This window comes from Oryctolagus cuniculus, chromosome 5 (genome assembly GCF_964237555.1).
Source record: "Oryctolagus cuniculus chromosome 5, mOryCun1.1, whole genome shotgun sequence".
Taxonomy (NCBI): domain Eukaryota; kingdom Metazoa; phylum Chordata; class Mammalia; order Lagomorpha; family Leporidae; genus Oryctolagus; species Oryctolagus cuniculus.
The window spans coordinates 10,740,775-10,768,162 of NC_091436.1; the positions used below are offsets into that span (position 1 = coordinate 10,740,775).

The following is a 27,388-nucleotide window of genomic DNA, read 5'->3' on the forward strand; positions in this document are numbered from 1 at the left end:
ACACCCATGTGAGAGACCTGCATGGAGTTCCTGGCTCCAACTTGGCCCAGTACCAACAGTTGCAGCCATTTGGGGAGGGAACCAGCATACAGAAGATCTATTTCTCTTTGCATCTTTCCCTCTCTGTCACTCTGCCTTTCAAATAAATACATTGAAGGGAGGGAGGAAACTCTGACTTTGAACAGGAAACAGGTCAGTATTTGGAGCTGAACTATTACATAATTATGGTGACACAACATTTTATGCAGTAGACTAACCTAGAATTTTTCAATTAATCTACAGGTTAATTTGACATGGGCATCAAAATGCACACCCAGGCCCGATTTCTTCCACTCACCTCCCCGGAGGGGAGCTTCTGTCCGTCAGACACAGTTCCAAAAAGAACCATGCCGGGTGCCTGCCCATCCGGCCAGCACTGGGCTAAGTGCCTGGCCCACAGTTACGAAAGAACAGTGAAGGAACCCAGGACAGCCAAGGAAGCCTCAGCGCCCAGAGCAGTCCCAGGGTAGACGTGCTGTCCAGCACACGGTACGGCAGCGATCAGCAGGGGCTCCACTCAAGAGTGAGTAGAAAGGAAAGAGTGAGGAAGCAGCAGGCAAGGAAGGACACTGTGGCAAGCTCAAGAACAGCCAAGTCCACAGCGGGCCGTGGCCACTGGGGGAGGAACGAGCAGCATTTGCTTATTTCTGAAACACCTACTTCCCCTTCTCTGGGCTCCTAGAAGGCTTAGTCTTGATCGACCAATTAAAGTTGGTCACGTCATTCAGCGAAACAGACTAGGAATCACTGGGTTAATCTGACCAGCTACAATGGCAAGATGAAATGGAAGAAGGAGCACTGGTTAAGCACCGAGAGCCAGGTCCAGTCCAGCAGCTTCCACACACAAACTCTCATCATCACAACTGATTTCATGAGCAGGAAAAGGCAGTTCACAACATTGAAGTAGCATGTAAGCGAGGTCACTCGACATGAGATGCAACAGTGCCCAAAATCCAGGTCTCTGTTAACCCACATGACTCCCTTGAACACAGCACTTCTGGGTCATCCACACAGTGCTCACGGGACCACATTACATGTACATGTACTCATTTATCTATTCACTTACTATTTTGAAGGCCAAGAAAATGTAGGAAAACAGAAAAAGAAAACTAAGTCTTCCATCAAGTATAATAAGCTGTCCAAACACCAAGAACCCATCAGAAAACACACACACACACACACATGATTCCTCACAAAGTAAAAACAGAAGTGAATGCTCCCTAGAGGTCCTGGAAGGTGCCAACATCATCACACACAGGACATACTCCTGCCCAGCACCAGTCCCACAACTTCACCAGCCGCTGACCACACAGGTGGGACAACACAGACATGCCGGCTAGCCCTTGAGTCACACACTGCCCCAGATGACTTTGAGAAAGCAAGAGCAATTAAGAGGAAACCAGGCAGCATCAACAAATTCGTAAAAGTAGGATAAACACCAGTTAAATACACCAGTACTAGCGTTAATCAGACCAGGATTCCAATCTTAGCTGTGGTTTATTAATGACGTGGCCCTGGGCAAGTCAATCACTCCAAGAAGGCCTTGGGCCCCCAAACGTACCAGGCCTTCTCCGTACACTTTGTAAATACCGAAAAGGGGTGGCCAAGAGATCTGATCTGCATTCTGTTGTCAAGGACCATTTCTTTTCCTGTCTGTTGCGTAAGTGAACAGTGAACAAGACCTTTCCAGGGGTTCCCTTAGCATTTTGTAACTGCCTTTGTTCAACTAGCATTTACGCATCACCTGCTACACATCAGGGGCTAGCAGACGTGCATAAGCTACAACACTCCTGTCCGCCGAGAACTTCACTTTTCTACACCACAGACTGTCCTGTTATTTATATGGATTTATATCAAGCAAGCAAAGCAACCTAGGCTGTGCAATGAATAACAAACAGTCTTAGTTTCAAACGTATTTGGATATTTTCATCAGTGGGTAATCATTCTTTTTCCAGATTAATGACGAGAGAGAGAGAAGCCACTTAATTCTAGTTACAGTGCTTACTGAGATAAACATTATAGCCCTTCCAGGTATAACGCTAGGAAATCCAAAGGTTCTAGATATTAGCAAACAAAAATGAAAAATCCCAAATACAAAACATGTTTAGACTGTAGCATGGTTGTATGTTACATGTTATTGGGGCATTTTGGTATGGAGAATTATTAGTAAGTACTGCTATAAGATAACAGTGGAGTAAAACAGTCAATTCTGACTAGGTCTCGAGCCCAGTATGACATTTATGTTTAACTGTATACATAATGCTCAAATACAACAGAACTAGCAACTCGTACCCCTACTTACGGAGATATATGCTAGACATTTCAAGTATTGCTTTAAAAGGATTTCTATTTTCCTAACAAATATGGAATAACACATTTCTCCAGCAGTTCTCAGCTACCAGATTCACTCTTTGACAAAACTGTAATTCTAAGCAATCAAGCACATTAAAACAGGATGATTTTTAAATCATAGATACTTAAAAGTCAATGAAAGAAATTTAACCTAAATAATTTGTTAAATGGCAAAGGTGTCTGGTCTGCGGCACAACAGGCCTGAAGGTGGGGCATTGTTCAGGTATCTTTGGCCCCTGGAACCCAGCTGCATGCTTTGTCGGGGTTAGGCGGGGTCTGGCTATAAACAGCCATCAGAAAGCCAGCCAGAGCTCCTGGCCGGCCAGCCAGAATCCACCTCTCACCTCAGCCAGGGGTGAGCCTCACCACGGGACCGCTAGCTATCACACTAAACACGCATGTGGCTGGGGAAGGCGGGAAAACTGACGGGCATTGCCAGGGAACGCTCCCCGGCAGACACAGGACGACCACCTCCACGGCAAGCTGGCCCAGGCCAGGCATTTTAGCCATCGCTTTCCCCTTCCTTCAAAGGCAGCCGCAATCCAGGAGGGTACGGAGCTAGCTCTGTCTGGGAGGAAGAGAGCAGGCACGAGTGGCAGGAGGTGCAGAGTCCTGAGCCAAAGGGAACAGCAGCACCCTGAGGCCCCGGGAGGAGACCACGGCATCCCCACCACCTGCCTCCCTGCCCCAAGGTTGTCCCTGCACCATGGCTGTGACCACCCACTGCTCTACCCTGCTGCTATGAATATGCAAACAAAATTGGAAATGATACTGTTAAACACTTATTTCCAACAGATGTCTAAATTGTGAAACTGTTTTACCACTGGCTCTCAGAACCAATTCTTCTCCACAGGAATGTATCCCTCTTTTTTTTCTAAAGAATCTCAATGGGCATATAAAGCCTGATTTGAAGAAATTCACTTTATAGCTCACTCTAGACAAATTCACCTCTTCACATACTATCAGGAATCTGTATTAACTCCTGGTGGTTTTGTCTTGTATGCCAAGGAAAAACAGAATAAAATTAAATCTTTACATGTCCTAACTCCTTAGATACTGTAACTAACACAGTTCCTGAGACTTCTTCCTTAATTCCTTATTTTCAGGTAAATCAAGTCTGTGCAGACTACCAACTTGTAAATTCATTAATGTGAATATGAAATTTTGCCAATATTTATAAGACAGATGTAGTCCTCAATATTTATCTTCAAATTATAGATTTTTTTCCACCCTAAAACTCAAAGTACAATTTCAAATTAAAAAATACTATTATTCACTTTATAACAGATGTTGAAGCAGAAAACAAATTAACTATACTTGGAAATGATAATCTACAAGATAGTCAAGAAAAATATTTGGTAGCCTCTTGTCTTTGGAAGAAGCATCATTAGGAAGAATAAATGAAAGTGTTAAATCTGAGAATTTGGCCACATCCAACACAAACTAGAAAATAATAAACAGTATATATATGTACAGTATGCAAAATAAAATCAAAATTTCCTACTGATAACATAATTTAAGACAATAAAGGTGAAAAAGATTAAATTTATTGTTTCTAATCACCAAATTTTTATAAACTATCAATGTCTCTTACTGCAACAACTTAAAATTAGATCTCTATGGTTACTATGCTTAATTAATCTGTCACCGCTTTCATTTTCTAAGAATTTTGCTGAATTCCTCTTTAAAATCTTTCAATTTCACATTGGTAAAACAGAAAATACCTTATGGATTACTAGAAGTTCCCCCAAAATGGGGCAGGTGTCTGGTCTAGCCCGCATCCCAGGTTGGATCACTATTCAGTGCCCACCTCCGGCTCCTGATTCCAGCTGCTACTGATTACCCAGATCCCAACAGGCAGCGGTGCCACAGCAGCCGAGTCCCTGCCGCCCACGTGGGAGACACGGGTGAGGTTCCTGGCTCTCCTGTCCCAGCTGTTGTAGGCATTTGAGGAGTTAGCCAGTAGGCAGAGGTCTGTTTCTCTTGGGCTCTCAAGTAAATAAGTAAAGATGGATGAAAACTGTCTTTAAACCCTATTTGTAAACAGACAACATTTCAATTCTGAATGTTTGACAGTCTGACATCCTGACCCTCGATGTGAAGGCGTGGTACGAGTAGGGGTCTTTGGGTAGCTGCTGGGGTCACGTGAGCAGCTCTGTCATGAACGGGGCCCTGCTCACTCTCCCTCCCGCCAGGGTCTGCAGGCTTGCCAGACAAGGCCCACAGGCCCTCGGCCCAGGCTTCCACACTCCGCACTGCAAGGACCAAGTTTCTTATGCTTACAAGCCGCCTGGTTTCTGGGATTTCCCTTACAGCAGCCAAGACAAGCCCTTTGAGAATCTGCTTCCTAAAGCCATTTCTCCATCACGCCAGGCTTAGATCCTTAATATCTACCCTCATGACACAACAACACAAGCAAAGCACCTACATACACTGGGGACAAAAAACAGAGGCAATACCGGGCGGGGGCGGGGGGGAAGGTCTGAGCATATTTTTAAGTTACAATTTACCCCGACAGTCTACAGAACAGCAAAGATCATGTGGAAAACCCACGCAAAGCAACAGGTGACTGTCTGCACAGCATTCAGTGTTGACGCAAGCATTCATCCTGTCTGGCGCAGCCTGCTCCAGAGGCTTCCCCACTCGGAGCTGCAGGATCGGAACAGTCCTTCCACCTGCAAGGAGGGCTCCTGACGACGGCGGGGACCCAGGCCAGGCTGGCGCTGTGGCAGGACGCTCTGCCACTAACGCGGGACCCATCTGAGACGTTAAACTGATTTCTGAAGCAAGCATTCGCTTTTCTCCATCTGTGTTCTTCTAAGAGCCGGTCTGGTCAGCAGGAGAGCTGGACGCAGGACCCCACGGAGCATGAGAAGGAAAGGGAGGCCCCTGCAGGCAGGTGTGAGATCTGCCAGCCGACTTCTGAGACGCAATGCGGTTTTTAAGAGTCACATGGAAAGTACATTCTCTTTCTCTATTTTTTTTTTTTTTTTAAGATTTACTTATTTATTTGAAAGGCAGAGAGAGAGGAGAGACAGATGTTACACCCATTGGCCACAAACAGCCAGGCTGGGCCAGGCTAAAGTCAGGAGCCAAGAACTCCATCCTGAGGCTGGCGCTGTGGCTCCCTTGGCTAATCCTCCGCCTGCGGCACCGGCTTCTAGTCCCAGTTGCCCCTCTTCCAGGCCAGCTCTCTGCTGTGGCCCAGGAGTGCAGTGGAGGATGGCCCAAGTGCTTGGGCCCTGTACCCCATGGGAGACCAGGAGAAGCACCTGGCTCCTGGCTTCGGACTGACGTAGTGATGGCCGTAGCGGCCAACTGGGGGGTGAATCCGCGGAAGGAAGACCTTTCTGTCTCTCTCTCTTACTGTCTGTAACTCCACTGTCAAAAAAAAAAAAAAGAACTCCATCCTGTCTCCCGGATCTCCCAAGGTGATCCTGCACTGCCTTCCCTGGCACATTAGCAGGGAGCTGCATCAGAAGCAGAACAGCCAATACACATGGCGAGAGGTGGCTTACTCGGCTGGCACTATGACGATGGCCCCCTCTTCCCCAATTCTTAATCTGGAAAGACAGACATTTAGACAGGCTAAAGGAAAAACAAAATTATTTTCAAAGCGTTATTTTAAAACTTCGAAATAATACAGCGATTCTCAGCAAACGTTTGGTCACGCGCTTCCCAAGCAGGGAGGTCTTCCGGCTCTCATCTGTACAGCTGCCTGTCAGTCCGCCCAGGCTGCAGGGGTTTCCGCCAGTCCCTACACACTGATGCTTCCCGATTTTCCAGGAAGGCCTTTTAGGCCACCTTAAAACTTACATTTCAGTATCCAACAAGACGATTTCCTTTGTCACTCTTCAGTAGGTCCAGAAAGATCATTGATATGCCTGTTGTTTGGTCATCAAGGGTCTAAACTGCCCATCAGAGTGTGGAACAAATGCCAACAGAGGCCACGGCAGTCCTGGGCAGCCACCCCACAGAAGGTGTCCCCGCGTGGTGGCTGGGGGCGCTCACAGGAGGGCTATGCTGAGCCACACTCCCTCTTCTGGCCGAGAGCGTGCCACCCCTCCCAGCACGGGAAGCGCGATGAGTGTGTGTGTGATGGGTTACTTACAACCTGCACGTACACTTCCGTGCCCGTGAACATAAACGTGTTTTCGAGGGAAAATGTTTCTGAAACCAAACAGCATTATAGTAAGTCAGAACTGTGACAGGCCATGTTAAATGAAATATTTGGTTCAGGGATAGACTGCGGTCACAAGTAATTTTCAGATGTCTGTGCAGAAAATAAAAAAAGCACCAACTCACATTTAAGTGAAGTTATCTTCTATGATGCCTATAAAATCCACCGAATTTTCAACTTTTGCAAAAAATAAAAAAAAAACCATGCAGAAGAGATCACAGAGGGCAGACAGTTCTTGCAGCTGTTAACCACATTTCAGTGCTTGCGAAAACTGTTTACGCATTAGACAGACTGTAACCCAGTCGTGTACAGATTCACATAAATCACTAAAGTATTCATAAAGTAGCACACAACACCCATCAGACCTACAAACGTAGATGCAGCCAAACTGTCTTAATTTTATGACTTACATATTTATAATCTAACAAGAGAAGCCTCGATTAAGGCAGCAGATTCAACCTACACCTTACTTACACACCTACACCTGGTATTACTCCCTCCTACAAACAGAAAAGGACACTAGCATTTTTCTTTCTGTTCTGTGTGCTTTTCTCTAACAAACCCACAAGAACATCAACAGCAACAAAACCTTGGAAGCCAGACACAGACGGACAAACAGTAACTTAACTTCACCCTATTTCCCGTTGACAAGGCAGGACCTAGCAAAGGCTCAGAAATGTGACCAAGGCGCTGGTGACTGGGGTGTGTGGGGGAGGCTGGGAGGGAGGGCTGGTGTCTAAAACAAAGAGGACTGGCTGAGCTGACTCTTGTCTAAGCAGCAGTCTCCCTCTCACCGGGCACAGCTCTTCGGCATCACGGCAACATCCAAGGATTTGCTTCCCACGGAGGGAGAAGCCACGATGGTAGAAGTACTGTAGCAGGGTCTACGCCATGTCCCGTTGGACAGCCCTCTTCCTGCAGTGAATCGGAGGCCAGCCCAATACGAGAAACACAAGTACTGTCTGGGGTGGGGGTAGGAGCACAGCCTGCCCAGGGCCCCACAGCAGAGCTTAGGTTAGCAAGCCCTGCCTGCCCTCAGACCACCAGCACAAGGAGAGAGGCCAAAAGTTAGGAGACAAGGAAACTATGCCCCAAAGAGTACAATAACTAATACCAATACAGTAACTAATAATTAACACCTCAAAGAGATAACAAAAACCACCTGCCTTGAAATAAGAAAACAGGATTCCATCACAACCAAATGAAAAAAAGAGATGCATTAAGAAAAAGAAAAAAGAAGAAGGAAGAAGGAGGGTGGAGAGCTTGAGAAAACCAGAAAGAACTCTTGGAAATTAAAAACACGATGACAGGAAGAGAGGGCTCAGAGCTGGTGCTGTGGCACAGCAGATAAAGCCACCTCCTGCCAGCCACAGCCAGCATCCCATATGGGCACCACTTCCCATCTAGCTCCCTGCTAATATGCCTGGGAAAGCAGCGGAAGATGGCCTAAGTGCTGGGTCCCTGTACCCACATGGAAGACCTGGAAGAAACTCCTGGCTCTTGGCTTCAGATCAGCCCAGCTCTGGGCGTTGCAAGCCACTGGGGAGTGAACCAGTGGATGGATGATCTCTCTGTCTCTCCCTCTCTCTAACTCTGCCTTTCAAATAAATAAATAAATCTTTAAAAAAAGAAAGAAAGAAAAGAAAAGAAATAGAGGACTCTTCCAGAAAAACAAGCAAGAAGGAAAGAGAAGGAAACAGTAGAAAAGATAATAAAGTTACACGTCCAGAAAGTCGGCACCAGGTGAAGAGAGTTCTAGAGAGAAGCGTGAAACAACACTGCGGGGAGAAGAAATGAGCTCAGATACTTTCCATGGCCGAAAGAGAGTCCTAGCGCACCAAGCAGTGGACAGAACTAGACTGAGATGAAGCCTGAGGGGAGAAAAGCCAGATCCCAGTACTAGATGGGACAGAGCTTCCCGAGAGGATGCATGCAAAGTTTTGGGAAGCCAGAGGGGCTGCAGACTTCACCACAGCCACAACAGTGGTTAAGTCAAAGTTTGAGGACCCTGGACCACTTCTGAGAAAGCTACTGGAGGACAGGCTCCACCCAAAACAAGGATGCAGAATCCAGGGAACCAAAGCTCCAACTCAGGACAAATGTGGAGAGAAACTCCTGGGTGACAAGACCAGGAGGTCCCAGGACTGCAGCTGTGCACCACACAGAAGGGATACTCAGGGAGCTGGGAGAAGGCCAGAAACTTGTAGACAATGCTCTGGAAGACAAAATTAGGAACAGCCTGATGAATCTAAACATCTTACAAGGAAACTGACAGCTTTAACTGGTAACAAGCCTGAAGTGGAGAGTGATAAGTACACATAGAAAATTAAAGGAAAATAAATCAACTCTTTACTCCAGGAAAAACAACTATACTGGAAAGCACAAAAACAGCCTGTTATGTGGCTCACTTCTGAATAGTGTGTCTCCACCAATCAACTCCGAAGTACAACCAAGCCATCCTGGGAGGCTGCAAGGGTAGGGTGAAAGGGGGTACGCCCTCAGCAGCTCATGGAGGGGAAGGAGCAAATCAAGGTTGTGATCCCCCCCCCCCCCCCCGCCCCGCCCGAGTTAGCTGGGAGAGCTGAGAGTGCTGCCTGCAGGGTGTGGGGCCGGGGAGGGGCACCGGGGATGGTTTCCGATGACAGGCTGGGAAAGCAGGGCTTTGTAAACCACTAAAGCAGGTAACCTTCACACAGATAAAAACTTTTTTAAACTAGGCTAAAAGGAAAGATTAAAGATGTCTAGTGGAAAGGAAGTACAGTATCATAAGCCAAAAAATTTAAAAGCCATCCTTTATATATTATCATGACTTAGAATGAAGCCGAAGGCCCGAGGGAGAGGTCGAGGGTATATTCACTGCTCAAAGCGCACTTCTGAAAGACAAGATAACAATTTGTCAGTGAGCGTCCTCTCCTTATCTCCCTCAGAGGCCTGCAAGATTATTAATCTTCAGAACACAAAGAAGAGGGAAACTACAATTCCCAGTATACCCTGCAGCCCATTCAATTACTTTAAGTACATAGGGCTCTGCTATGAGGGAGAAGATTAGTTTTAAGAAAATATAAAACTAGTTCTCACAAGTCGTTTCCAGCCTACTGTGTTCTACAGACATAATTTTTCCATTCTCTACTTTGAAAAAAAAAAAGGCAGAAAATAAACTCTGTTAGCGATTGAACACTATTTTCTCTTTCCTTCAAAGACCAGTTTCAGGGTGACGGCAGGGCAGGTCTAGAAACACACAGTGCTGGAGCCAGGAGGACAGAGAGGTCACCGAGCCTCCTCTCCCGCTGCAGGCCCCACACGTCCCACGCTCTACCTGGGCTGTGCCTGTGCTCAGAGAGGTCAGGAGCTGTGTGCAGCAGCAGGCAGAGAGCAATCACCACCCAGTCACCCCACAAATGAAAACACACCTTTGGCAATCAGTTCTCAACTGACCTGGAGTACTCATTAACCTGGCTTCTACTTCCTGTTTTACACTTTGTGTAAGCCACTTAATATTTTAATCACTCAATTTCCCCATCTGTGAAATAGATATAACTATCCTGTATTTCACACCAAAGTTTATGAGCATGGAGGGATACAGTGTTCTCAGGTTCTTAGAGGGAACAAGAAGCACAAAGTATCCTCCCTCCAGGCCTCAAGCACAGCTGCTCATCACCTTACAATGAGGGCCACGTGCTGATAAACCCACCCACTGAAGAAAATCCATCAAGTCACAAATGCACGTGGTACACCTGACCTACTGAACATGGCAGCTGAGCCTGGCCTACCTGCCTCAAGTGTGCTCAGCTCATCACAGCTGGGCAAATCATCCAACACCAAAACTATTTTATATCAAAGTGTCGAACACTGACTGGTCTGAAAGGGGAAAACAGACGGTGTGCAGGGCCATGTTTGCACTGAGGCTAAGAAGAACCTTCCTAAGTCAGGAACCGTCTGGATATGCAAGTAACACAATCACAACAAACTCATCCTCAACTCAAAACTCGTCTGGGCTTCTAGATTCAGGAACTTTGGTGATGGACTCACAATCTCCCTTCCATCCAACACATGGAACGTGGAGTCATCCCACACCCCTCCTTTCCAGCCCTGCACTTTTTTACCTGAAGGCCATCAACCTCCGTGTCCTCCCTACTCCACCTTCTAAACAGGTTTCAGGTCACGGTGTCCCTTTTTCTCTGATGACTTAACCGCGGTACTAACCTGTGTGCACCTCTCTTTTCTGAGCTTTATGAGCCTAGACTCTAAACAGGGAGTTTTCTGCCTCTAGGTTCTCTCCCTTCAAACCCTTGTCGCCCTACGTGCAGCATCAGGAAGTGACCTGTCTGAAATACGAAATGCCAGCATTGTTAGAACTGGAGAAACCCTTACCTCTCACAGGAATCAAGTCAGGCTCCCCAGCTTGGCGCTCAGGCTCTCCTGACCCGGCTCCTCCTCCAGTGTCCCTTCCCGGGCACCTCAGCACAGCTCCCTTTGCCACTCGAGGCTGACTGACACCACACACCACTCCCCTCCCCAAACTACTCATTCTCCCCACCTCCCTTTTTTCCTTTAGAAGATTTTTAATTATCCACCTTAAGAAACTTAGTGCACGACCTATACTAAGTCCTCGTCTGTTTACCTGGCTCCTCATGACACTGCTCCCCAGGAACAGGGAGCGACTTGGCAGTAGCTTCACACTGCCAGGGTCCAGCATCTAGGCATTCCACAAGGCAAAGCATGGCTCTCAAAGAATAAAGCATATGGTCTCAAACAACAGCCTACATTCACTGCCTCCTTGAACTCTGCTCATCCACTCCTTAAACCACTGCAATTTGGCTTTTACTATCAGATCACAAATAAAAACCCTCTCTCGATCCTTCTCTCTGTCTTTACTTGACCCTGCCCCTGACATGTAATATGACGGTGACAGCTACCTCTCCAGGCTCCCCTGCAATGGCCCGCAGCCGTCTCTCTGAAGATTTGATTCTCTTCTGATTTTCCTCGTCCCACTCTTTCTCATCCCTTCTCAGTCTCCTCTTTTGCTGGTTGGGTTCCAAGGTCTGTCCCAGCCTCTCCCTTTATGGTACTTCCTGGGCAGTGCACACACCCTCCTAGGGCATCCACTACAGACCTGCAATTAGGACTCTCAACTCCGGTTACACGGGAACCAGGATCCACCCCAGAGCAAGTTAAAGTAAGATGTCTTAGGATGCATTCACCACGGAGACCTGCTAAAGCTCCCCAGCGGGTTCTAAAGGGAAGCCAGGCCCCAGGTTCTCTGAGCCACACAATAACTTCAGAATGGAACTCCAAGTTTCCATCTTCAACATACATCTCCCCTGACCCATTTCTCCAACTTCCCATCAAATACGCCCGCCTCCTTCAGGCCTCCAGCATGAAACCAAATTATGCTCCCAAGCCACGTCACTTTCTTCCCTCACACCTCTCCTCCTAGGTTTCTGTAAGGCTACAAATACACCGACAACTACCCAGGTGAAAAACCGTAAAAGCTCTGCTCACTTTATGCCCAGTTGAGTACTAAGATCACGCATGTAAACTATGAAGAGTCTCATCCCATCCCTGCCTTCTCAGCCCCACTGTTCTGGGCATTTCCAGCCCGTAGGCCACTCCCTTGTAATTCTCCTTCTTCCCTTGTCCCACCCAGCCCACTCCCCACATTACCAGGAATGAGCTTTCTAGAGCAGACTTCATAGCTGCAACCTCTGTAGGGAAACAGACAGGACTCTCATTCAGCCACGACGAAGTTCAGAGTCCTTGGAATGCTGAATATTATTCTTGTTCACAACCTGCCTCCAGTCTACTTGCCTAATCTAAACGTCTATTATATTCTCTTCATGAATATTACTCTTCATGAACACACCATACAAGTTAAGAATTATAAAACAATGGATAAACTGTCTGCTCTGTCAAAAATACGCCCCCATCACAGTCCTGCTCTTCCTTCATTAAAACCCCACTCAGGTATCATCCATCATTCCTGTAACGCTACACTCTGCCTTCCTTTTGTACCATCACCTGGGATCCCACAGCTGCTAGTCCTCCAGTCTGCTATGATCACACTACAGACAGCTGTGACAAAGCGGCTGTGTGGCTCTCCTATTGTTCTGAGAGTACAGTGTATCATTTTTCAAGCCAAATTTTTATTATAATACAGAAATTTTTAAAATGTTGGCCACACAAAACACAAATAACTGACACAAAGGGATCCTTAAATATACTAAAGGCTTCTTTTAAAATATCCAGATTTTCCTAAATTAGAAAAGAAGTAACAGGGGAAGGGGTGTCTTGTTCCAAGTTCTACATTCTCATTACAGAAAGTATAGAATGTTGTTCCTCAAAAATCAATACTGATGTCGTAACTAAATCCTCCGTGGGTATTACTGAAGATTCCATTAAAGACAGTGAGAACCATCATTCTGCCAACTGGAGACCAAAGTCCCTTTCCTCCCCTGACACATCCCTAAGCAAATGAACAGGTAATGATCGTCTTCAGCCGGGAATGGACATTAGATAATCAACAATTAACATTTCAAACAAACAAATGTGCACAGAGATCAAAGTCCCCAATTCTGGATGACAATAACACTATCCTGTTGCCTTGCTGTCTTTTCATTGTCATAAACCCCACTTTTCATGGCCAAATTGTCCTATTAGTAATTAGTGAGAACGGACACCAGCAAGCTTCCCTTATGTTTCATTTCCAAATCCTATTGTGGCCATTCATTCAATCAAGACCAAAATAGAATTATTCCAAAATGTGCTTTCTGTGAGCTAAGTTGAACAGCTTTTCGTTTGATTATTGTGTATAACCCTTGCTCATTTTCCTGTTGAACTGTGGTCTTTGTACTTTTTATCCGTTGAATTTTTTGTTTACTGGACCATTAAGCCTTGAATTATAGTGTAAACTAAAAGTAAGTTATCTCAAAAAATAATAAATAAAATAGTAAATTGAAAAGAGACGAAAACAGATCAACTTTCAGGTTTAAAAAGGGCTGGGGCCGGTGCTGTGTCATAGCGGGTAAAGCCGCCACTTGCAGTGCTGGCACCAGTTCAAGTACCAGCTGCTCCACTTCCAATCCAGCTCTCTACCATGGCCTGGGAAAGCAGAATATGGCCCAAGTCCTTGGGACCCTCAACTGCATGGGAGACAGGGAAGAAGCTCCTGGCTTCAGATTGGCCCAGCTCCAACCTTTGCAGCCATTTGGGGAGTGAACTAGTGGATGGAAGACCGCTTCCTCTTTCTCTCCCTCTGCCTCTCTGTAACTCTGCATTTCAAATAAATAAATCTTTTTAAAATACACAAACAAACAAAAAAAGGACATTAAGAAATTTCAAAATCTGGCGCCACAGCTCTCTAGGCTAATCCTCTGCCTATGGTGGCAGCACTCCGGGTTCTAGTCCTGGTTGGGGCGCTGGTCCTGTTCCAGTTGCTCTTCTTCCAGTCCAGCTCTCTGCTGTGGCCTGGGAGGGCAGCAGAGGATGGCCCAAGTGCTTGAGCCCTGCTCCCACATGGGAGACCAGGAGGAAGCACCTGGCTCCTGGCTTCAGATCGGGGCAGTGCGCCGGCCATAGAGGCCATTTGGGGAGTGAACCAACGGAAGGAAGACCTCTCTCTCTGTCTCTCTCTCTCACTAACTCTGCCTGTCCCCCAAAAAAAAAAAAAAAAAAGGAAATTTAAAAATCCTAATATTACTAATAAGTTCTGAACATGAGATAACATTGTAAAGAACTGTTACATCATTAAATTTATGCTACACTTACTTTAGAGGAAATGATAGTATTAAAATTTTTAAGAAAGCAAATTTTGCAAAGAAAATGCTGCATAAGTATAGGTAGTTATACTCATATCCATCTCACTCATGCACTAGACATATCTACTAACTTGTTGAACAGGAGATATAATTATTTTTCAAGATTTATTTATTTGTTTTGAAAGTCGGAGTTACAGAGTGAGAGGGAGACAGACTTTCCATCTGCCATTCTCTCCCCAGATGGCTCCAACGGCCGGGGCTGGGGCAGGCCAAGGCCAGGAGCCAGGAGCCAGGAGCTTCATCCAGGTCTCCCATGTGGGTGCAGGGGCCCAAGCACTTGTGCCATCTTTCACTGCTTTCCCCAAGCCTTTGGCAGGGAGCTATATCAGAAGTGGAACAGTCAAGACACACAGGACACATGACATCCATATGGGATGCCAGCATTGCAGGTGGCACTATTCACCTGCTAGGCCACAGCAGGAGCCCCTGGGGGAAGATACAATTCTAAACACTCCGCGGGCGTCTGTCTGTCTATCTCCCCCACCCCCACCCTGCCCTCACCCGCCCAACAACTCCTGTTGCATGCGATTATACAACTGGACAAAAAGGGTATAAAAGTCTGAATGAAAATATCAGGAGCGACGCTTTCACCTTAGTGTTTCTATGCCCTCTGCAAGCTGCGGGGAAGAGGTGGTAATTTCCAAATACATTTAGAACAAGCTTGGAAGAACAACTCAGTGAGAAAGAAATAACTGCACATGCAAAAAAACACAAATCTTACAACCTACAGTTTTTAATCTAGAAAAGCTTTAGTACCAATTAACATAGAGAAGGAAGCTGACATACGCATTACCCCATATAAAACTCTGGTGTATAAATTATAAAATAATTAAAATTTTAACAGTTTCCTTTTTATATTTACACTACAACATGCCAGTAAACACTGGAACATTTAAAAAAATGGTTCTGAACAAAACCTAAATATTACATAAATCAGCGCAAGTCAGGAATACCAACTCTCAAGAGAAGCAGATCGCCCTGCTCCCAGTTCCTCTGAGGCCCAAAACTCAGACAGTGGGTAGCAGTGCCAAGGGCATCGCCCCAGCACCGCTCTCCAGCACAATATGGGGGCGGGGGGGCAGGGAGAGGGGTGTTAAGGCCAAATGTTCAAAGGATGACAGAAAAGGAATACATTAGATTCACTTATGTTTCAGACGCAAAACTGACTACTGTACAAGTTAAGGAACAGAAAGTTCCTGTTCACCTCTGTCTCTTCAACACAGACTACAACAGGAAAATGAAAACAGTCCCAGGGAGGTGACCAGCTCCTCTCCCAACACTAACTCCACCTACAAACTTCAATTCAAATCAAAATGCCAGAGCAGAGCCCTTCCTCGCTCCGCCAGCCAGGGATGCCAACAAATAACAACACTGCCACACAGAAAGATTCTCAGCACCAGGGACGCAGGTGCAGACCCCTGCCAAAGCCACACCAGGGCCCCTGACTCGACCCAGTGAGCCGGCCATCGCCAGTGGCACTGCCTGGCATTGCGGCTTCTTGAAGCAAGCACTGTCCTGCCCAGAAGGAGCCAGGGCCCCGGCATGCTCCTGAAACCATGGGAGACAGAAACAGAGACCATGGCTTTGTCGTCAGAAAACTGAGCTTCAGCTTTGGATGCTCCAAAACTCTTGGGAATATCCTAACCTAGGTCACAATTTCCTCGCCTGAAAAATGGCAACACCCCTGGTACCACTTAACAGGGCTGCTGTGAGCCTCAAATGAGATTCCTGACTTAAAAGCACCCAGCAAACTGGACAGCTCTTAGAATGTTAATGTTCTAATTGTGCTACGTCCAGCAAGCCTAAGACCTGACAAATACATTTCCTCCATTCACAGGTGCCCCGGAAGGATGCCCGCCCAAGGAAGCCAGCCACAGGTCTCTGCAGCGGAGCACAAGCTGGGGCCCACGAGCAGTCAGAGAGCCCTTCCTGACCTGGGAGCCCAGTGGCTGTCCCCCCACTGACCTGGGAGCCCAGCAGCTGTCCCCCCACTGACCTAGGAGCCCAGCGGCTGTCCCCCCACTGACCTGGGAGCCCAGTGGCTGTTCCCCCCCACTGACCTGGGAGCCCAGCGGCTGTCCCCCCACTGACCTTGGAGCCCAGCGGCTGTCCCCCCACTGCTCTGTTTGGATTTCGCATCAATCACTTTTCTAGCTTTCTCTCCAAGTTTCTGCTCCTTACATTTTATGCCACAATATCAACAAAATATGATTGATATATTTTATAATTAGGCAAATGCAGTGGGTTTACCAGACGTAAGCATTTTAAAGAGCTGGCATATTTATTTGTGTTTGTGTGGGTGAAGATACACACTGCAACACACTGGCTGTGAGAAACGTACACAGTGTGCATGGATGCAGGAGAGTCACATAAATAATAGAGCAGAGGGCTCAGTGGCAGCCAGCAGTGTGCACGGTGGTTGAGAGGAAACACCGACTAAGTCAGGAGCCGCACCTCCGAGGCGCAAGTCCAGTTTCCCCACTAGAAGCGCCTTGGAAACTACTTCATCTCCCCCATCACACTCCTCACACAACCACTTTGAAGGTAAATGAGTTAATGCACGAAAAATGCTACCAGCATGTGGCACATGGTGAGGGGAGAGCAATAGTGTGTCCTGAAAAGTGGGGGCCATTGATCATCTCGCTAACACACACACACACGCACACGCACACATGCATACGCACACGCAAACGCTTCTGTGCGCACTACCCATTCGCGCACTGCATGTGTCTGTCTCCTCACACACACACGTCTTTCTGTAGGGCATGTGCCGAGAGCTCCTCTGGGTTAATAATGGCAGGCCACAGTTACCGAGTGTTCACTCTGCCTCGTTCCAACAGCTCAACACGGAGGAACACGTTTAGTCCCTGTAAGAGCCCTACAAAGGAAGCTGAGATCCAGAACCACGCCAGGGCCACTGTTGCATGCACTGTCTACAACCAGTCTACACAAACGTAGTAGGTTTTTACCTCATCCAATTTTACCTTGAGATTTTGAGCACAGAGAATAAACCACCACAATCTCAAGGCTTGTGTTGGTGCTTCGGCCACTGTTTCTTTCACACAAGCACTAAGGCATCTCTGAGAATCTCATGAACCAGAGAGTAAAACAGCTGCTTCCTACATTCCAGAGCTAATTTCCCTGAGACCAATCAATGGATCACATGCTCCCATCTCAATAGTTGTGGGATTCCTTCCTTCCTTCCTTTCTTTTTTTTCTTTTTTTTTTGTTTAATTTGAAAGGCAGAGAGAAACAGACATACAAAGACAAACCCATCCCTGGTTCACTCCCCAGCTGGACTGCAACAGCCTGGGCTGGGGCCAGAACCTGCAGCCGGGAACTCACCTCCGGTCTCCCACGTGGGCAGTAGGTCCCAATCCCTGAGACAGCATGCTCCAGGGTCAGCATGGCAGGAAGCTGGGACCAGGAGCCAGAGCCAGGTATTGAACCAAGGTAATTGGCCAGATAAGCCGAATGCTCACCTCTGAGCATCTAATCTAAGGTTCCATTATTTCAACCACTTTTCACATAGCCTGCATATTGCTTCATTTATAGTTCATCTTCAGGATTACAAAATTATTACTTTAAAGCCTTTATTGGAACTACTTGATATTTTTATCAAAACATAGACACTAAAGAGAGATGTAAGCATGGCACCTGTCAGATGCCACGTCCCACACAGAGTGGACAGGCCTGCCAGCTGGTGCACACGCTCACAGGGTTGCGCTTCAACACGCACCTTCCAAAAAGACACACCTGCACCTCACACAACGAAAATTTGCACACACTTGTATAAAGTAAGATTCTAGAGCTGAGTCCTCCATGGTGTACACTGTAGCCAATTTTCAAGCATTTGAAAATCAAAAATCAATCTGGCTTTAAAAGTGTCATCCATAGTCTTTGAAAGTTTACTGCTAATTCTTAAAGAAAAACTGAGATAAAGAGATTATAAACTTGATCTTTCAAAATCAGATATCATTTCCAGTCTCTCTGACCCTGTGTTCATTTATCTCTTCCAGTTAACTTCAACTGACATGGGTGACATTATTACAACTTAGATTTTACCTTTACTGGAATATATCTTCTATATTAAACATCCACCACCAACTACCCTGAACTAAGGGTTTCTCAGATGGCCCAACTGGACAAAAACTGCCTAGGAGTCAGCTGAAAGTTAAGAGGACAGAGCAATCAAAGACAAACCAGGTTAAAATCTAACACCTTTTGTTCATTTATTCTGATAATGATGTTTTGTTTTACTTACTGATGGTAATTATAGCTGCTAATGTGCTCTAGCATTTCTGCAAAGAAATGAATTCTCAAAATAACAAAACCTTCCCAAACCTTTCTCTGTTTCATCTGCGCCCTGTATATTCAAACCTAACGGCCAAACGCCCCCATGCTGACAGCCACCCACAGTAACTGGACTACTTGAGTAGGGTGAGGAGGGGTCTCCCTCAGCAGCACACAGAGCTCCAAAGCACTGTGGATCAGCCTGGGTCTCCTTGGTTCTGACGTAATTCTGTCAGTTCTGAGAACAACCCAACAGCTCCCTTGTGTCCTAGAGCCTAGAGGAATCAACCAGACCCTGCACTTGCCCCACACTCCACTCCTGCCTCCCAGCAAGCCACCCGTCCCCTGCCTCCCAGATCTCAGTGGCTGCCCCAGCACCCCCCACAGCCCTGCCTCCTGATTCCCAATGGCTGCCCCGCCCCCACCTGTCCCCCACTTCCCAAAGGCTCCCTAAACTGATTCAGGTTAGAAAGGAAGAAAACTTAATTTTCTGAATTCCATAGAAAATTCTCAAATACAAGCCAATAATCACTCAGATCCAAAGAAAATCATTGTTTCAAGCTCATTTCAGCTCATCACAGCAACTGTGTTCAAGTCTACCACCCTCCAACCAAAAAAATAATAAGGGGAGAGGAATTGGTGCTAGCTGGCTAGTTGGTTCAAAACAAAATTGTTTATGCTACAATTCACAACTTTTTTTTTTTTTTTTTTTTTAGACAGGTAGAGTTATAGACAGTGAGAGAGACAGAGAGAAAGGTCTTCCTTCCATTGGTTCACTCCCCTATTGGCTGCTCCGGCCGGCGCTGCGCTGATCCGAAGCCAAGAGCCAGGTGCTTCCTCCCGGTCTCCCAGGCAGGTGCAGGAGCCCAAGCACCTGGGCATCCTCTGCTGCCTTCCCGGGCCACAGTAGAGAGCTGGACTGGAAGAAGAGCAACCGACACTAGTACCCAGCGCCCCAACTGGGACTAGAACCCAGAGTGCCGGCGCTGCAGGCGGAGGATTAGCCTAGTGAGCCATGGCGCCAGCCTACAATTCACAACTTTCAATAACGTGTTTTGTGAAAATGTTCATAATGGTTTTACACATGCAAATTGTGGCTTTCAATGAGTTGTGCCATTAAAGTCTTTACAAGAATCACTCATTTTAACCTAAAAAGTGGGCAGGCAAGTCAGCTCCAGCAGATCCATCGGAGAAGATGCAAAAACCACATCTCCAGGGGCAAGGTTGAGCCCAGGGCTCACAAGCACACAGAAAGCAGTATCCTGTTGCAAAAATGCAACACCACACAAGAGGAAACAAGCAGTCAGGGATGGGTACACGGGCACCCTCCTCTCCCACAAAATGTCTACAAGAAAGCAGAAAGAACTAAGCTTCCAGCGGTTTCCAGATGTGTCTCCCTCCAGCCTCAAGTGCTTTGGGCACAAGCCACAGCCTCTCTGGAAAGGCAGGTCAGGCCCAAAGCTGCCCAGTGGTGAGGTCTGGATCTACCCCTGGTGTTGCAGCGGATTCGTTTCTGGGAGGAGGAGCGTGGTGGGGGCAAGAGGCAGGTGAAAGCATGCCTGAGGCAAGCAGCCTGCAGACTCTTTTATTTCAGTTGCTACAACAGCTTATAGCCAAGGCAGCCAATCCAGTCAAGGGGCAGTCTATGCCCTAACCAATCACACCCTGTTGCCAGGCAGATTCCGAAGCCATCCAATCACAGCCTGTTGCCAGGCAGACTCCGTTGTCATGTGGTTTCCAAAACCATCCAATTACAGCCTGTTGCCAGGCAGACTCCACTGTCATGTGGTTTCCTGAAACCATCCAATCACAGCCTGTTGCCAGGCAGTTTCTGTTGCCAGCGGCCATCTTGGCATGACCTTCTCATTCCACCACACCCTGGGACCCACTACCACAGAGCCCACCTCATGACAAGCTCATCCTCATAACAGCCCCAAGACTCTAAGTTAAAAATGACAAGACTGTTGAAAAGAATATATCAGGCAGGGCTGGCGCTGTGGCGTAGCGGGTAAAGCTGCCACCTGCAGCGCCAGCATCCTATATGGGCACCGGTTTGAGTCACGGCTGTTCCACTTATGATCCAGCTCTCTGCTAATACCCTGGGAAAGAAGTAGAGGATGGCCCAAGTCGTTGGGCCCTGAACCTTTTGTGGGAGACCCAGAAGAAGCTCCTAGCTCCTGGATTTGGACTGGCACAATTCTAGACGTTGTGGCCACTGGGGATTGAACCAGCAGATGGAAGACTGACCTCCCTCCCTCCCTATCTCTCTCTCTCTGCCTCTCTGTAACTCTGCCTTTCAAATAAAATAAATAAATCTTTATATATATATATATATATATATATATATATGTATGTATCGGGGCTAATATTGTGGCACAACACATAAATCTGCTGCCTGCTGATGCCAGCATCCCATATGGATGCCAGTTCGAGTTCCAGCTGCTCCACTTCCAATCCAGCTCCCTGCTAGTATACCTGAGAAAGCAGTGGAGGATGGCCCAAATGCTTGGCCCCCTGCAACCATGTGAAAGACCCAGAAGAAGCTCCTGGCTGTGGTCTGGCCAAGCCCTGGTTGTTGTGACTATTTGGGGAGTGAGCCAACAGACGAAAGTTCTCTCTGTCTTTCCCTTTCTCTCTAACTCTTTCAAATAAATCTTTTATTCAAAAAGAATATATCAAAATATTTTAAATACTTTTACATAGACTTTCATCTAATCTCACAACACATTTAAACACAGGCATACTCAACTACTATAATCCCCATGTATTAATTAAGATTTAAAGCACAGAGTTAAGCCTAGAATTCTGAAGTTCCAATGCCTAATCCAGTCCTTAAACACTGTAAGATTATAGGCAAATCCACCAGTCAAATTGATTGTCTTATATGCAAATGCTGCATACAGCACATTCCTTAAGGAAACAGTTTCTAAGAATTATCTCCACCTCCTCCCAACCCTCCACCTCCTTCCCCATCCCATCAGCATTGTAATAGGATTCTACTCCACTTTACAGAAAAGCATAAGCAAAGTTGGGTTTTCAAACCTGTCTTCTTTTGTTTCCCCAATTAAGTGAGGGAGGAAGAAGCATTAAGTCTTAAAACTACACTGAAAATTAAAGAAAGGATCTTGCTTCCGATTCTGTATGGGGATCACAATGATTGTATCTGAAAGCGCTAAACCAGCATAGCTCACAGGCATGGGAAATAGAACACAAGTCGTTAGCTGTGAATAGAGGCACAGTCAGTCATAGTGTAACCTTCTATCTAATCCTCTGAGTTAGACTGACACGCTTCCTTGTGGTCAATTCTGGAAAAAACATCTGCTAATGATAAAAGTTGGGGTTCCGACAGGGGAAATTGCATCCTCCTGGTTGGAATATAATCATAGTCTTAGGAATCTAATTTTTACGAAAACAGTGAATTAATGAAGGTCCAAATCACTGGCTCATTTGGTTTGTTTATGCTTCAGAGACTTAAACATAGAACCAAACTACATTTATGAAGGCTACTGCAATTTGAACTAAGTATTCTGATTCAATGTCCCAAAATGTTTATGTCAAACAGAAAAATAACTTTCCCCAATTAGGAAGTAAATATGTAAATAATAAGTATTTGCATAACTGAACGCATCCCCCTCCTAGACCAGCCTAACATAGGAGAGATCAGTGCATCCATAACACCTTTACAGAGAGGCTGATTCAAGCCACAGTCCAAAGGGATCCATTTACCGCCAGTCAATTTTGCTAAAGACCATTTAGCTAGCTATCTTCAAGCCTAGAAATCTTTCAAAAAGCTAAATCAGCTCTAAACATGTGTTAGGGTTTTCATTATTTTAGTCTTCTATGAAAAGCACTTGATCAATCAATATTCAAATAAATTAACTGTGCCAGTAAGAAGTTTACTACACTTAAGTCCTCTGAACACAGAAGCAGTAACTTTAACAAGCTTTATAAAAGTCCATGTTGCACTGTGCAGGCCCAGTTCAGATCTACTCCTGACACCCTACAGCTATAAATTATCTTTGGAGCTCGAAAGTGGAAGATGGGCCAGGTCTGAAATAGCCTAACAGTTGGACAGTTCCAGCTTCAAGAAGGTAATAACCCAGATCCAGGGCCTATGAGTCTATTTTACTGTCAGTAAGAGACACGGGGTTTGGCCTAGTGGTTGAGATTCCAATGTCCCACAAGGGAACACTGGGGTTTGATCCCCAGCTCCAGCTCCCGACCCAGCTTCACTGCTAACACAGACCCTGGGAGGCAGGCGGCTCAAGGGACTGGGTTTCTGCCACCCACATAGGAAACCTGGACTGTGCCCCCAGCTTCCAGCTCTGGCCTGGTCGTAAACCAGCATATGGGAGCTCGCTCTTTTTGCTCCTCAAATAAATATTTTAAAGATTTTTTAAAGAGGAGGAAATGTCTTCCAAAAACAAAAATCAACATTTTTCTTTAAAGGTTTTTACTCTTTATTGCTTGAAAATACAATTAAATATAGGAGTGTCAAAAACAAACCAGAAAATGGAGACTGCAAAATAAAGGACAAGTGGCACCAAGTGGAACCCTTCAAGAATGGGTGTTAATCAGAACCAACAGGGCATGTCTGCTGCTCAGAGTCAGGGTTCTGGATCCACTTCTGGGCCTTGTGAAGACTGGAACAGTCGCAGGCGCCACATGGAAGCCCAAGGTGACTGATCCCTTCCCCTCACAGCCGTTTCCGCAGAGCCCAGGAAGAGCGAGTGCTCAAAGAAATCTGGAGATTTGCTAGTAAGCATCTATTATTTCTCTATCAGGGAAAGAGTTCCTAGGCCATTTTCCTTTTAAATTTTTTTTAATTCAATGAAGTTTCAAAAAAAAAAAAAAAAAAAAGACAACAAACCAGTTTAGCCTTGGCAAAATCTCAGTATGTAAAACCCCTACCCAGAAGAAATTCTGAGATGATACGAGGTCTAATTTCGACTTTCAAGCAGAATAAAATACTTGCAACTCTCTGTGCATTATATGTTCATCTATGGAATTATTGTAATTACAATGAAGAGTCACCTGTAACTATCAAGAACCACTTTTTAAGTTCAGCGCAAGTAACGATCAGTGTTTCCATTTGCCACATTTTACCTCACAGAACTTGGTGTGCCTTTTTGCCACTTTTGTCTCAGACTCCAACCAAACCCCAGCTTCTTAGGGGCTGAAACGTCCTCCTATTCTGTCAGGCACTTTGCATACAACAGCGCCTGATGAACCACTGACCAGGGATGTCACCTACTTTCGGACTTTCATTAGCCGCGTTTTGACTACATAATCAGAAATAACTCAAAGGCAGACATCAAGCTCAAAGAAGCTCCCTAACACAGTCCACAGCACAAATTACAAAGTAGGAAGAAATAATGTTCACACCAAAGGGGCTCTGGTCATCATTGTTAGTCACTCTAAATAAAATGCAAAGTTTAAAAGTTTTTAAACTCTTTGTATAGAGGAAGGCTTTTCAACATTAGATCAAAAATAAATGACAAAAAAATTCCTGATTCCCAACAAAAATTAATCCCAAGACTTTTACCAAGAATTGTGATTTATCATTTTTTATGATACAGAATATAAAAACACTTTTTAAAGGGCATAAACACAAGATGAAACTGAATGAGCGGGTTTTGATTCTTGTCCTCCAATTACATGACAGACAATCCTGACTCTGACAATGCAGAATTTACTTCTACCCGTTTACCCTAAAGAAACAGTTCCGCTACTGTTGGAGAGCATTCCTCAAGACATCATCTAAAACAAATACAGAAATTCACTTAATTAAATGATGACATATCTATTCAGAGGAATACTATGAATAATATAAATACGGATAAGGGGAAGATGTGCAAAATGTCCAGGATGTGTTAGACAAGGAAGCAGGCTGTGAACGAAGCAGCGTATTCAACTACATCATTTAAAACTTTCCCTGTAAGTCCATACACCACGTTTCTTATCTCTGAGAAGTAGGATTTTGGAGGATTTAACCTTTCACTTTCTGCCATATTTTTAAATCTTGTACAAGCAGAGCCATGTGTCCCTTAACAACAGGGATGCACTAGGCAAGGCGCAAACATCATGGAGCCCACCCACCCAAGACAGTGGGACACCACTGGGCGACACAAGCGCCATGCATGGTGTCTATCATCGACAAAAATGTCACTGTCTGACACAAATGTAGTTCTTTATAATCAGGAAAAGGGGAAAAAAACCAGAATCATTCTCCTGCTTCCCAACATATGTGGAGCCCTTTATTTGTAGTTATACGTGCCTCATTTTTTTTTTAAAAAAAAAAGCACATCTACACGCAACAACAAGATTTGCAAGTAGTCCTGTTTTGACATTATTCCCATGGTTTAAAAAAAAAAAAGGAACTCACAATATATATTCCCAAAAAAGCCACTTAGAAATAGATCTTAGAAACAGATCAAAAGGGAAAATATTTACATTAATTTCTTGTGACAGAACAGTCCTAAAAGAGAATTCTTGAATACAAACTCGCCTGAAAAAACACAATAAAAAGAGACCCACGTTGACCAGTCAAAAAGGGTCTGGTCATAAACTGCTCCAGCACTTTCCCCGCTCCTCCTGCCCATCTTTTTTACTGTCAGAAAATGAAGTGAGCCTTCAAATGGAAGCACGGTACCTACACAGTGCGAGACGGGCCCTGCTCCAGCTCACTGCACAGTCACCCAAATACGCGTAAGCAGCACACTCTCTGGGTGGTGGACAGCCCTGTGCCGTGTGACTGTGCTAACACTTGTCCAGGAATACCTGTCTGAAGAGTAGTGCACAAACACTTCATGCTCTTACAGACACCACTCCACGAAATCACCCACGGGAGAGCCACAAACAGCTGTGTCTAAAAGACACTCGTGTATGTTAATCCGAGAGAGAACCTGAACAACTGTCCTCCACAATCAGTGCCAGGGCCAATGACACGGTTTCCCTTCCTGGGGGTCCACCCAAGTGTGACAATCGGCTTACCAACCACGCTCCTTAAGAGCTTTAAAAACACAAAACTATAAACTAAAACACCACCCCTCCCTCAAAACACCCACACAACTATCAGTCTTCCTCTTTCTCCACTTCCATCAAGCGGTGAGCAAGAGCGAAGGAAGGGAGAAATCGCTGTGACCACCTGCTCTTCTGGACATAAAAGCTGCAGGAAACAGTAACAGTTTACACAAGGAGGTGTTTAATTTTGCCTCCTCTAGGCGACGGGAATGCAAATGCACCCCTCTATGACCTGACTGACATTCCGCTAGCCAGCACTGAAGTCTGAGCACTGGGCCACCTGTGTCGACTGACTGCAGAGTATGGCCTGGAAATGATTTGTAAGGAAAATTCTGTGACCTTATCCTTACTGTACCAATTCCTTATCAACGCTTCATACAAAACAAGTAAATGTGGCACGGGCATGTTTTACTACGGTGCTGGACTATAAAACAGTACCCAGGGAACAAGACGGGGAAAAGGGAGACAAAAGTGCTCCTCTAGGTTCTATTAGGAGAGGGGGAAGAACAAAGGGAGCAACACAAGTTTTTGGAAGAAGCTAAACAGCAACTCGGAGTAAATAGCACATGCGCGGTCCCAGGGAAATCCTGGACACGATTTAGGAAAAATGCCACTGGACACAGAAGACCCAACTGAAGACTACATGTCCTCAAATTGTTGACATTTAGTAAATATGCTTCTCCAGGAAGCCGGTGCTTAATTAATTAAAGTATATGTACTTAGGCAGTGAAGTTTCTCCCGAGCAGATGGTACAACAGGCTTCGGAAATACGGGGAAATCTGACTTAAAGTTGTCTTCTTCATTATTCTAACAAACATCTTACCAAAAGACATCAGAGCAGAGGCTGGCATCGAATGACTGCTGCATTTTACTCTCGATGACAGGGCTAAGACTTCGGAAGGCAGCAGGGCCTCCCCACGCTGTGCCCTAGGAAGCCGGAGAAGCCCCTGCTCCCCCCACCCCCACTTCTGAACTCCATTCCCAGGCCAGACAAGACTATAAAAAGCCTGGCCTGAGGCCAGCTGGCAAGACCACACACGGGTATTTTTAACTTAAGGGGGCCTGAGGAGCAGGCCAACCCCAGGGCACCAGAATTGCACAGGGCGGAGTAACAAGCCCAGGCAGGACAGTGGGCTAGGGGTAGGGGTTTGTGCCGACTGGTGCCCTAACACTGATGAAGACACAGAAAGAGGACACTGGCGGAGGCTTCATTCTGAAAGAGCATGATCCCTTTCAGAGACCATATGTACAGTTATGTAAACAGCAATGTGAGCACCAAACACTGGCCAAATAAGTGGGGCTTTTGTTTTTTATTCCTGACACATAAGGCTACAAACTTGACTTTTGTTATAATTGGGCTAACAGTTTGCTGTTGTTGTTTTTCATTTCACACTGATCTTGGCACTGGGCCACACACGCAGATAGCATGAAGCTGCCGCCTTAGAGCAAGCTCAAACTCAGAGGCACGGCTTGCAGTGAACGCCGACGGACTCGAGGCCTCGGCCACCACGGCTCACATTCTGGGTGCATCTCCTTTTGTCCCTCACTGTGAGAAATTACACTTCAACACTCACTAGGCTAATCCTCCGCCTAGCAGCACCGGCACACGGGGTTCTAGTCCCGGTCGGGGTGCCGGATTCTGTCCCGGTTGCCCCTCTTCCAGGCCAGCTCTCTGCTGTGGCCAGGG

At 46.0% G+C, this 27,388-nt stretch overlaps 1 protein-coding gene and 1 long non-coding RNA gene across 22 annotated transcripts in view; one reads left to right on the forward strand and one right to left on the reverse strand.

The window, feature by feature from the left end:
• ARID1B (AT-rich interaction domain 1B) overlaps positions 1 to 27,388 on the reverse strand; it is a 449,775-nt gene that overhangs the window by 348,177 nt on the left and 74,210 nt on the right. The window lies entirely within an intron of this gene.
• LOC138849561 (uncharacterized) lies at positions 553 to 27,342 on the forward strand. Its single transcript, XR_011388446.1, has 2 exons — positions 553 to 13,050; positions 16,223 to 27,342. It is a non-coding gene; the product is annotated as an uncharacterized lncRNA (long non-coding RNA).